This window comes from Rana temporaria, chromosome 3 (genome assembly GCF_905171775.1).
Source record: "Rana temporaria chromosome 3, aRanTem1.1, whole genome shotgun sequence".
Classification (NCBI taxonomy): Eukaryota; Metazoa; Chordata; class Amphibia; order Anura; family Ranidae; genus Rana; species Rana temporaria.
In genome coordinates, this window is record NC_053491.1 from 464,451,984 (window position 1) to 464,463,993 (window position 12,010).

At 41.5% G+C, this 12,010-nt stretch overlaps 1 pseudogene; it reads right to left on the minus strand.

The window, feature by feature from the left end:
- Nucleotides 1-2,321: 2,321 nt before the first annotated feature.
- LOC120933939 lies at nt 2,322-2,452 on the minus strand (annotated as a pseudogene).
- Between the last annotated feature and the right edge of the window lie 9,558 nt (nt 2,453-12,010).

Genomic DNA, 12,010 nt, shown 5'->3' on the forward strand with positions numbered 1-12,010 from the left:
AGATCTTGAAGTCCCCACTTCAGACACCCAAGAGTTCTGCAATGAACTATCGGATTTCTTCATCAACAAAATTGAAAAAATTCGGGTAAGTATTCGGCAAAACAATACTCCACTCAGCCCCCTCTTCAATCAACTACAAAACACTGACAGAAAGCCTCTACAATCAACTAAGTTCACTCTGGAACCCATCTCCATCGATACCACCAAAAAATTCATTGGTGCGCTGCGCAACAGCACAGCACCCAATGACATCATTCCCACCAAGCTACTGAAGGAATGTGCCGACATCCTGGCGCCTCCAATCACACAGCTTATAAATCAGTCATTTAAGGAAGGCATAGTGCCTTCCCTGCTGAAAGAGGGCACAATCCTGCCGATCTTGAAAAAACCTAATTTGGATCCTATGGACCCAACTCACCGCCGTCCCATAACAGGTCTAAATGCTCTGTCCAAGATAATGGAGAAAGTGGTGGTAAATCAGCTGCAACAGCATCTGGATACCCACAACCTACTCGATCCATTTCAATCCGGGTTCCGTCCCGGACACGGGACAGAAACGGCCTTACTGAAAATATGGGACGATGCGCTCGAGGCCGCAGACGAAGGAGAATCGTGTCTCCTGGTTCTGCTGGACCTAAGCGCAGCCTTCGACACAGTAGACCATAAATTGCTACTGAGACGACTAACAGAAGTCGCCGGAGTCTCAGAAGATGCCTTACCATGGTTCTCCTCTTTTCTCGGAAACCGATCACAAACAGTGAAACTGGGATCTTTCACGTCAGAAAAACGCACGATGCCATGTGGGGTCCCCCAAGGATCCCCCCTATCACCGGTGCTGTTTAATATCTATCTTCGTCCTCTCTTTGATATTATCAGTAGCCAAGAACTACTCTATCACTCTTATGCAGACGACACGCAGTTGTATTTTCGCATCTGCCACAAAAAGGATCATCATCTCAGATTAGAGAAATGTCTCTCTTCAATAGAAAACTGGATGACTAAGAGTTATCTCAAACTCAATAGCGCTAAAACAGAACTCTTTATGTTCGATGCCAGTCGGAAGAGACAACCGGCAACAAACTGGACACCATCGCCCATCCTGGGACAAATCATCTCCCCTAGCTCCAAAGTCAAAAGTCTAGGAGTCACGTTTGACACCTTCATGACAATGGACGCACAAATAGGGTCAGTAGTCAGCGGGGCGCACCATTTGATGCGCCTACTACGCAGACTTATTCCATTTATCCCCAAAGAAGACGTAGCAGTCGTGGTGGGAACAATCGTGAATTCCAGACTGGACTATGCAAATGCCCTTTACCTCGGGCTCCCCAAGTACCAAATCGCTCGTCTTCAAGTCGTACAGAATACGGCCGCTAGACTGGTGACTGGGAAAAAATCTTGGGAATCAATCTCACCTTCACTGAGATCCCTTCACTGGTTGCCAGTGAAAGACAGAATTGCATTCAAAGCACTCTGCCTGACACATAAGTGCATCCATGGGAAGGCTCCTAGATATCTATGCAACAAGATCAAACCGCACAATTGCAACCGCATTCTGCGATCCACCGACCAAAATCTGGTCAAGGTTCCTAAAACCAAATACAAGTCCAAAGGAGAAAGAAGGTTTGCTTTCCAGGGCCCCAGGCTTTGGAATGCTTTACCAACCAGCATTCGGTTGGAGCAAAACCACCTGTCTTTCAGAAGGCAGATCAAAACCCTGCTTTTCTGAAGGCATGAGACACAAACAACTAGCGCCCAGAAGCGATTCAGTTCGCATGTGCCGCGCTATATAAATTTTTCATTCATTCATTCATTCAAATACATTGGCCGGCCCTCCGGCCAGGATAAAAATTCCACTGGTCCTAGCCAAAAGGCCCGGCCCAAGCGGCAGGTGTGAAAAGTGTGTTGTGGAGATCAGTGACCTGAAGGTGCCACACGATGAGTGCCCCTCAAACACTCGTGCAATGTATGGCACCCCTGGACTGCCACTCCAGGGGCACAATCTCCACAGGCTTTTCAACGGTCCCTAGCCCCCGGTCCGGACCGGCAGCACCCTTCCCAGCCAGGAAGGTGGGAGAAGAGGTCGGGGAGAGCCTACTGACGCAGACTCTACCCACAACCCCTATCTCTCCCACCTAATCACATTCTGGAAGTACTACCCGCTCCATCCCGGTTAAAGGAGAAGCAAGGGTTCCCTCCAGAACAACTGACTGGGGCAGATACCACCAAATCCAGGCCAACGGCCAGGGACCCGGCCTCTTGGCTTCGACCTCATGCCTCTCTGTCCAAATCAGAAGGCTTCCACCTCCACACCAACAGGCTTAGCGTCCGCCGACTGCCATCCCTTTCCCCCTGCCACAGGGTACCGGGGACAGTCAGCTTAGCACCACCTATTGGCAACTGATAAGAACAGATACTACACTTGATCTTAGCCAAAAGGCCGAGAAGCGAGGGGATTTACACTGACCTTCACACTGGCCACTAGTGTGAATGAAAGGATTGTACACCAAGACCCAATGTAATGAGAAGATTTACACTGACCAACAAAGTAACTGAGACATTTGTCCTGCGTTCAAATTTGTGTGTGTTGGGAACGCATTCAAAATCTCGTTCCTGACACCACGGAAACATGCTGTTCTTTACCAGATACACATCAGTGCCATTAATTGTTAATGACACCCTCATGCATCTGCTGAGATGTGCGTATTTACATGCAAAAAAAAGGTTTCCACCTCCAATTTGCTCACCTTTGCAGAACAGGCTTAATGGCCACAGTCGCAGGCAGGACTTTCAAGCATGCCCTTTAACCTCTCCAGGGGGCAGAATTTAGCAGAAGTAATGGTAGATATGACCTCAGGGGGGGGGGGGCATGAAATACATATGAATGCCGCCTCTATTTACATATGGATCCCGTTGCTATTTACATATTAATGCTGCCACTATTTACATATCAATGCAGGTTATTTACATGTAAACACATGGTCTGCAGGTAAGTTATCTGTACACTGCAATAGGGCAGAGATGGAGAGCATTAGTAACAGAACTTCACACTGAGATATTGGAACATGGCACAGGAATAAAAATGATAGGGAATTTAAACTGGCTAGTTGGCAGCTGCTTTGTACCCCACAACAATCATGGGCTCAGGGCAGCTTCCCCTTTTGCCCTGCCTTAAAGATGGCCCTGTGCAAAGCATCAAACTCACCTCCTTCCTAATCCAGCCACCCTGTCCTCATTGTATTTTTTTTAAAGCGCATCTATGTGTATCGCTACTCGCATGAGGGCTGCTTAATTAATCTGTACCCCACTGTTTGCCCCAAACTTTCAAGTTCTCTGACACCTCTGACACCCTGGGTTGAGACATTTTGGTAGTGACCAAGACAATTAGAAACACACACACAATTCAAGTGAAACAGTGCAACTTTGTTTACTGAGGCATTAAAAGCATTAAGATTCAGCAACATGCGTTTGTCACTTGCTGAAGTTTTACTGTGACTAGTAATACTGATGGTAAAAGACACACAAGATTAAAACTATTAAAACCTAGGTTGAAACACATGGGAACAAGCAGAAGAAGGGCAGAGAAATGACTATTTCTTATGTCAAACCACTCCCTTCTGTACCTCCACACCACAGATCCAGAAAAAATATGACACTGTACTTAACTTATTACAAACTGTTTAACCTTTAAGTCTTTAACCCGCTCACATAATAAATAGAGTCCTGGGTGAAAGTAGTGCCTTTATGGCACCATAAGTATTAGTCTCTTTGAAGGAAAAAAAATCTTAAAGCGGTAGTTCACCCTCACTTATATCATTTTTCCATCGAGACAGGCATTGTAGCGCGAGCTACAGTATGCCTGTCCCGATTTTTTTACCCCCGTACTCACTGTGTACTCGTACATTAAAGATTTCGGCTCCCGCGGGGAATGGGCGTGCCTATGGAGAGGGAGGATGATTGACGGCCGGCCCTGGCACGTCACTCTCCCCGAAGACAGCCGGAGTAGGTCTCAGCTCTTCACGGCGCCTGCGCACAGGCTATGCGCAGGCGCCGTGAAGAGCCAAGCCTATTTCGGCTATTTCCGGAGAAGCGTGACGCGCCAGAGCCGGCCGTCAATCACTTTCCGTCTGGATTGGAACGCCCATTCCCCGTGGGCAGACGGAATCGTCTAGGTCGGATTAAACAGTGAGTACTGGCATAAAAAATGTAAGACCGGCATACTGTAGCTCGCGCTACGATGCCGAATTTTATGATAGAATAAAAAAAAAAAAAAAAATTTTTATTCTAGGGTGAACCCCCGCTTTAAGTCTTGAGCTAGTTCTTTGGTGATATGCTGGAGATATCCTAATAGGGATGAGCCCGATGTTCGAGTTGAACATAAGTTCAACTCGAACTAGGGGTGTTCGCCTTCAAGCCGAATAGGGAACATTATGCAGTGTTCGTGGCAAATTCAAAAGCTGCGGAACACCGTTTAAAAGTCTATGGGAGTTTAACAGGAAAAAACAAAAGTGCTAATTTTAAAGGCTTATATGCAAGGTATTGTCATAAGAAGTGTTAGGGGACATGTGTCCTGCCCCAGGGGACATGTATCAATGCAAATAAAAAAAAGAAAAACTGCAGTTTTTCCGGGAGCAGTGATTTTAATGATGCTTAAAGTGAAACAATAAAAGTTTTGTGCCTGGGGGGTGTCTATAGTATGCCTGTAAAGTGGTGCATTTGTCCCATGTTTAGAACAGTCCCGCAACAAAATGACATTACTAAAGGAAAAAAAAGTAATTTAAAACTACTGGCGCCTGTACTGAATTGTCGGGTATCGGCAAACTCATTGAAAAAAACGGCATGAGTCCCCCCCAGCCCATTACCAGGCCCTTTAAAAAAAGTGCGTGGGGGTCCCCCCAAATTCCATACCAGGCCCTTTAGGTCTGGTATGGATATTAAGGGGAACCACCCACCATTTTTTTTTTAAATGGCATAGGGGTCCCCCTCAAAATCCATACCAGACCCTTATCGGAGCAAGCAACCTGGCAGGCCACAGGAAAAGAGGGGGGCAAGAGAGCTGGCCCCCCTCCTGAACCGTACCAGGTCACATGCCCTCAACATGGGAAGGATGCTTTGGGATCTGACCCCCAAAGCACCTTGTCCCCATGTTGATGGGGACAAGGGCCTCATCCCCACAACCCTTGCCCCGTGATTGTGGGGGTCTGCGGACAGGGGGACGTATCAGAATCTGGAAGCCCCCTTTATCAAGGGGATCCCGGCCCCCCCCATGTGAATTGGTAACGGGTACATTGTACCTCTACCATTTCACCCAAAAAAGTGTCAAAATGTTTTTAAAAGACAAGAGGCAGCTTTGGACAAGTCCATTATTAAAAAATAAAATAAAAATGTCCAGCGATGTAAATCCACGTCGCCGACGACCAAAAAAAAAGCTGCTTTGTCACCCCCGCACTCCAGCGATTTTGAATTGTGGACTGTTTCTGACGTCATCAACCCCAGAGCAGGCTCCATAGGCTAGGAACAGTCCACCGCTGGACCGTGGGGAAGCCCAGTTTTCTGGTGGAACAAAGGATCGGGTGAGTATAAGCTTTCTGCTCACCCCTAGACAAAACAAGCAGTTGACCGGTGCAGTGCAGGCACAAATTTTTTTTTTTGGCCGGAATTGGTCTCTAAAGCATTTAATCATACTAACTGTACATTACAGAAGAGTGAGATAGATTATTATCAACACAACATCAGGAACTAGACATGTGCAATTTGTTTTTTTCCAAATTAGTTTTTTAACGAATTTCAACAAATTCGTTAACTTGGAAAAATCCGAATTAACAAAAAACAATTTAACACATTTTTCCAAATATTTGTAAATTCGAATATATGAAAATTCGTAAATTCGTACATTCGGAAATTCATACATTAACACAATCGTAAATTCGTACATTCACAAATGCTTAAATTCGTACATTTGTAAATTCGTAAATTAGTAAATTTGGAAATTTGGAAATCTAAAATAATAATTAACTAAAAATAACTTAACTATTACTAACTATTAAATTATAGGTACAGTAAAACCTTGGATTGCGAGCATAATTTGTTCCAGAAACATGCTTGTAATCCAAAGCACTTGTATATCAAAGCATTTTGTTTACAGGGTACAAAAGAGAAGAGAGGCACCTCTAAGTGTAGCAATAAGTTGCTAAATGTTGTACCTTCATTAAATGTAACCATATTGCTACACTTAGAGGCTCCTCTCTTCTTTTTTATACTCAGTTTTGACATGACGCTACTCTTGTATCAAGACATTGCTTGTATATCAAGGCAAAATTTATTAAAACATTTTGCTTGTCTTGCAAAACGGTCTCAAACCAAGTTACTCTCAAACCAAGGTTTTACTGTATTGGAATTTCCTTTCAAATTTGGCTGTCAGTGAACGTAACGAATACAATTTTATCCGAAGTTACAAATTATGCTGTATTATGCTGTATCTAAACAAATGGAACTTAATGAATTAATAATAATAAATAACAATAATAATAATAAAACCTTTTTTTTTATTATTATTATTATTTATTATTAATTTGTTCCATTCCATTTGTTTAGATGCAGCATTTGTTATTTCAGGTAATTTGTAACTTTGGATAAATTTGTATTCGTTACATTCACTAACAGCCAAATTTGAAAGGAAATTACAATATCTATAATTTAATAGTTATTATTAATTTAGATTTTCGAATTTTCGGGTTTTCCGAAATTTAGAATTTGCAAATTTACTAATTTTCTCATTTACGAATTTACGAATGTACGAATTTACAAATGTACAAATTTGCGAATGTACGAATTTACGAATGTACGAATGTACGAATTTACGAATGTACGAATATACGAATTTACGAATGTACGAATTTACGAATGTACGAATATACGAATGTACGAATATACGAATTTACGAATGTACGAATTTACGAATGTACGAATATACGAATTTACGAATGTACGAATATACGAATATACAAATTTATGAATTGAAAAATCGAAAAACTGAAAAAAAAAACGAATGAAACTAACAAATTTTTTGGCAATGCACATGTCTATCGGGAACTATTACTATTACAACATAATAATTCAGATTTACATAAGTTACCCATATGTCAATGAGTCCTTTGATACTGGCAGCTATGACAAGGGAAAAATAAAATTAAGTATTGATAGTAATAATATCCTGGGAGATTTTAAATTTTCATCATATAATCAGATTCAATCTTATATTCCCTTTAGGCCCCGTACACACGACCAGTTTCCTCGGCAGAATTCAGCTTCCGACCGAGTTTCTGGCTGAATTCTGCCGAGGAAACTGGTCGTGTGTACACTTTCAGCCGAGGAAGCCGACGAGGAGCTCGACGAGGAAATAGAGAACATGTTCTCTATTTCCTCGTTGTTCTATGGGAGCTCTCGTCCCGCCGAGCTCCTCGGCGGCTTCAGGGCTGAACTGGCCGAGGAACTCGATGTGTTTGGCACGTCGAGTTCCTCGGCCGTGTGTACGAGGCTTAAGTCTAATTACCTGAAGTGTATAAAATACCTGTCAGCAACGATTTGCTGTGGTGCTGACATGCAACTGATTGTGTACATTATAGCTGCTTGTAATGAAGTCTTGCCTGATTGCTGTTGGCATCTGAAAAAGCAAGAGACAAAAGTGCCTCATTTTCGGTGTCACTGGTGCTCTCCACTCATCCGGAGCCAATTTCTCCATCAATCAAAGTAACTATCAGAGTCTTCAAACAAGCGACTACCATAGACCACCATTTACTTTAAGGCTTCTCTAAGGGTTGACAATTTACATCACATACATGGAAGTCTGTTATCCATGAAAAGTCTGGTTGTCCATTTCCTTGTTTGTCTTCTCCCCAGCTTTCTTATTTTTGCGTACAATGAATAGCGATGAATTAAGGTGATCTTCAGCTTTGATACCAACAAAGATCAAAACATTGCAACACTAAATTCCTTCTTTTGTTATACAGTCTATTTAGTATTCTTTATACAAAAGGCCTCTCGTATATAATGGCAAAAAACATACAACAACTCCTCTTTTCCAAGACACAGACAGAATAAATAAGGTGTTGTCTTGTGTGTAACACTAATAGAATGAAGGTCTTGTGTTGTGTGCAATACTGATATCTTATGGCCTCCTTACATGTGCAATTTTAACTAAAGAAGGTCTTCTCCAAAATGCAGAGGTCTTTGACTTGCACTAAAGGACTACACCTATAAGTAATGGGTCCCTAGAAGGATATAGTATCTGGAGCTTCACAGTACAAAAGAAATATGATGGTCTTCTGTGTACATTACTAGCAATTAACAGAAGGTATAGCATACTTAATTTTGAAAAGGCACCTACATGGCCTACAGAGTGGAAATGTTTTTCAGCTACAATCTCATGACCGGATTGTACAGTACTATGTACCTGCTGTTTAGTAAGTCTTGGGTGTTTTATGTAGTTTTTATGGATGTGTTGGACTGTCTGGAGCCCATGCGTGATTGCCACTTGCCAGTTGTTTCTATCAATGGGTACCTGAGGCAGCCTGGAGATGTGGTGATTGGAGGAACTTTCCCTGTTCATGTGGACAGAAGCTACACTGAAAACACATTTACCAGCAAGCCAGAGGACGTCAAATGCAAGCTGTAAGTCTATGTAACTAAAAAAATGATTGCTGTGTGAAACATAACTAAAATACAATAAGTATGAAGCCACTAGTGGGACATGTTTCTCCTTTTAGTTGAATGTATCCGCTTATGATTGCCCAAGTACATTTACAGCATTTTGACGGGATAGCTCAGGTGGGCTTGGACTATGATCTGAACATGCCTAAGCTCATCTCTAGAAGCAACATAAAAACACACCTCATTTTATGATATCCTGCCTACATTTAGTGTTAAAGGGTTAGCTCACCATTAAAATAAAATTTAAAGTAGCACCCAGAGCGATCCATGCCATCCTGCATATAAGCCAGACTCCAAACCTTCTACCCAATACTGCACATGTGCAGATTTGTGGATGAGAGGAAGTGCTTATTTCATCCACCTTCCTGTGATCATGAAGATGTGATAAACGTACCATCCATCCTAGCTTATAGGAAGGATGGCTAAAATCGCTCTGGATGCAACTTTTTTGGCCAGGATTTGCAGAGGGTACACTTGGCCTTGTTGTTGTTTAGTCATTTTGTCGTGTCCGACTTTTTGTGACCTCAAGGACCATATCGCGTCAGGCTTTTCTGTCCTCCACCACCTCCGTGTGCTTGCTTCACTTCATGTTCATTGTTTTGATGAAGCTATCTATCCATCTTGTTTTCTGTCATCCTCTTTTCTTTTTTAATTCCATGTTTTCCAGCATCAGAGTCTTTTCCAATAAGTCCTCTGCATTAGGTGGCCAAAATATTTGAGTTTCAGCTTCAGGATCTGTCCATCCAGTGATATTTCAGGGTTAATTTCCTTCAAGATTGACTGGTTTGATCTTCTTGCCATCCAAGGGATTATCAAGAGTCTTTTCCAACACCATAGTTCAAAAGCATCAATTATTTTCTACATTCAGGGTTCCTTGTTATCCAACTTTCTCAGCCATAGGTTACGACTGAGAATACCATAGCTTTGACTATACAGGACTTTGTTGGTAAGGTGATGTCTCTGCTTTTTATTATGTTGTCTAGGTTTGCCATTGCTTTCCTCCCTCCAAGCATCTAATAATTTCATGGCTACAGTCACTGTCTGTTGTGATCTTAGAGCCTAGATAAAATCTGTCACTATTTCCATTTCTTCTCCTTTCTATATGCCAAGGAGTCTTGTGACCTGTTGCCATGATCTTAGTTTTCTTCATGTTCAATGTTAGGCCGGCTTTTGCACTCTCCTCTTTTACCTCTTATAAGAGACTCTTTAGTTGTTCTTCACTTTCTGCCATTAATGTGGTATCATCTGAATATCATAAATTGCTTACTATTTCTCCCGGCGATCTTAATTCCGGCTTGTGATTCGTCGATCCTGGTATTTTGCATGATGTACTCTGCATATAAGTTAAATATATAGGGTGACAATATACATCCTTGCTGCACTCCTTTCTCAATTTTGTACCAGTCAGTTGTTCCATGTCCTGTTCTAACTGTTGCTTCTTGGCTTGTTTACAGGTGAGACAGGTGAGGTGGTCTAGTATTCCCATTTCTTTTAGTATTGGCCACATTTTGTTGTGATCCACACAATAGAAGGCTTTACTGTAGTCAATAAAGCAGAAGTAGACATTATTCTGGAACTTCCTTCGCTTTCTCTATGATCCAATTTGGCAATTTGGTTTCCAATTCCTCTGCCTCTACGAAATCCAGCTTGTACTTGTGGTAGCTCTGGGTTCACATGCTGCTGAAGCCTGGCTTGTAGAATTTTCAGCATAACCTTGCCACCGTGTGAGATGAGTGTGATCATACGGTAGTTTGAACATTCTTTGGCGTTGCCCTTCTTTGGTATCGGAATGTAAACGGACCTCTTCCTGTTCTTGAGTTGAGTTGAATTGAGTGGCATCTTGATATAGCGCGATCATTTACCCCGTAGGATCCTGACGCGCTTGGCGGATTCCCTGGAAAAAAACCTTAGGGACTAGGAGGAAGTTCTGTGGCCATTGTTGAGGTTTCCAAATTTGTTGGCATATTGAGTGCAGCACTTTAACAGCATAATCTTGGCCTATAGATATGTCATTTAAGAAAAGTTGATCTTTACTACACCATGATTTGTAACCTACTCGGGATACTTAACTGTGTTGTAAATTTTATTTTAAAGGTGAACTACCCTTTGAAAACAATTAGTTATTGTAAAACATTTATTATGTAAGTGTATCTCGTTCAAGGACTGGAGGGACCTATTTTCCTAACCACATACAATTCTATGAATCCTATAAAATGTAGTAATCAGTGTCCCATGTGTTGTATATGATAGTCACATGTTCAGAAATGGTACATTGAAATCGTGAATGTGCATAGGTTAGAGCCTTTTTATCTCAATTCCAGTCCCCAAGGCGTACCAACAAGTCATGTTTTCAGGATATCCCTCAGATGAAAACAGCTGTGGTAATTACTAATAGACATGTGCATTCGTTTTCGTCCGAATACATTTTCGTCCAAATTTCAGCTATTTTCGTTATTGTTTTAACAAACGAAAGTGCAGAATACAAAAAACGAAAGATCCGACATAAACAAAAGCTTTATTTTCGTTTTCGTCGGTCGAATGTGCCTAACCTTAACTCTATTAGTCCAAGATTATTCTACATAGAGAGAAAAGATTCGACATAGAGAGAAAAGATTTGACATTATAGAGAGAAAAGATTCGACATAGAGGGAAAAGATTCAACATTATAGAGAGAAAAGATTCAACATTATAGAGAGAAAAGATTCAACATTATAGAGAGAAAAGATTCGACATTATAGAGAGAAAAGATTCAACATTATAGAGAGAAAAGATTCAACATTATAGAGAGAAAAGATCGCTGCTGGAATTGGGTGGGGGAAGTAAAATAAAAATAATGATGATGATGAATGTTATTGTCTGATTGTAACCAAAGAGGAGGAGCAGTAAAATAGCTAGAACTAACTTGACAATTCAACATGAACGACGAAGATTCAACAAAGCATCGAAAAACATACAAACATCGAATCTGTCATTGAAGGCTTAAGGTGTCTGTCGAATGTTCAAAGAAGATTCAACGGAGCAGCTGAACTGTACAACGCCGTAATTGTACATTTCTGGACAAAGGCTCCGCCCATAGGCTATAGAAAAATTCTAATGTTGGTTGACTAGTAATAATAATTAATAAATCTAATTACTACTAGTCATACAACATTAGAATTCTTCTATAGCTTGTAGGCGGAACATTCGACTGGAAATGTACGATTCGACGTACAGTTTCGCTGCTCCGTCGAATCTTCTTTGAACATTCGATGGACACCATAAGTATTCAATGGCAGATTCAACCTTAATTCATTCAGATTTT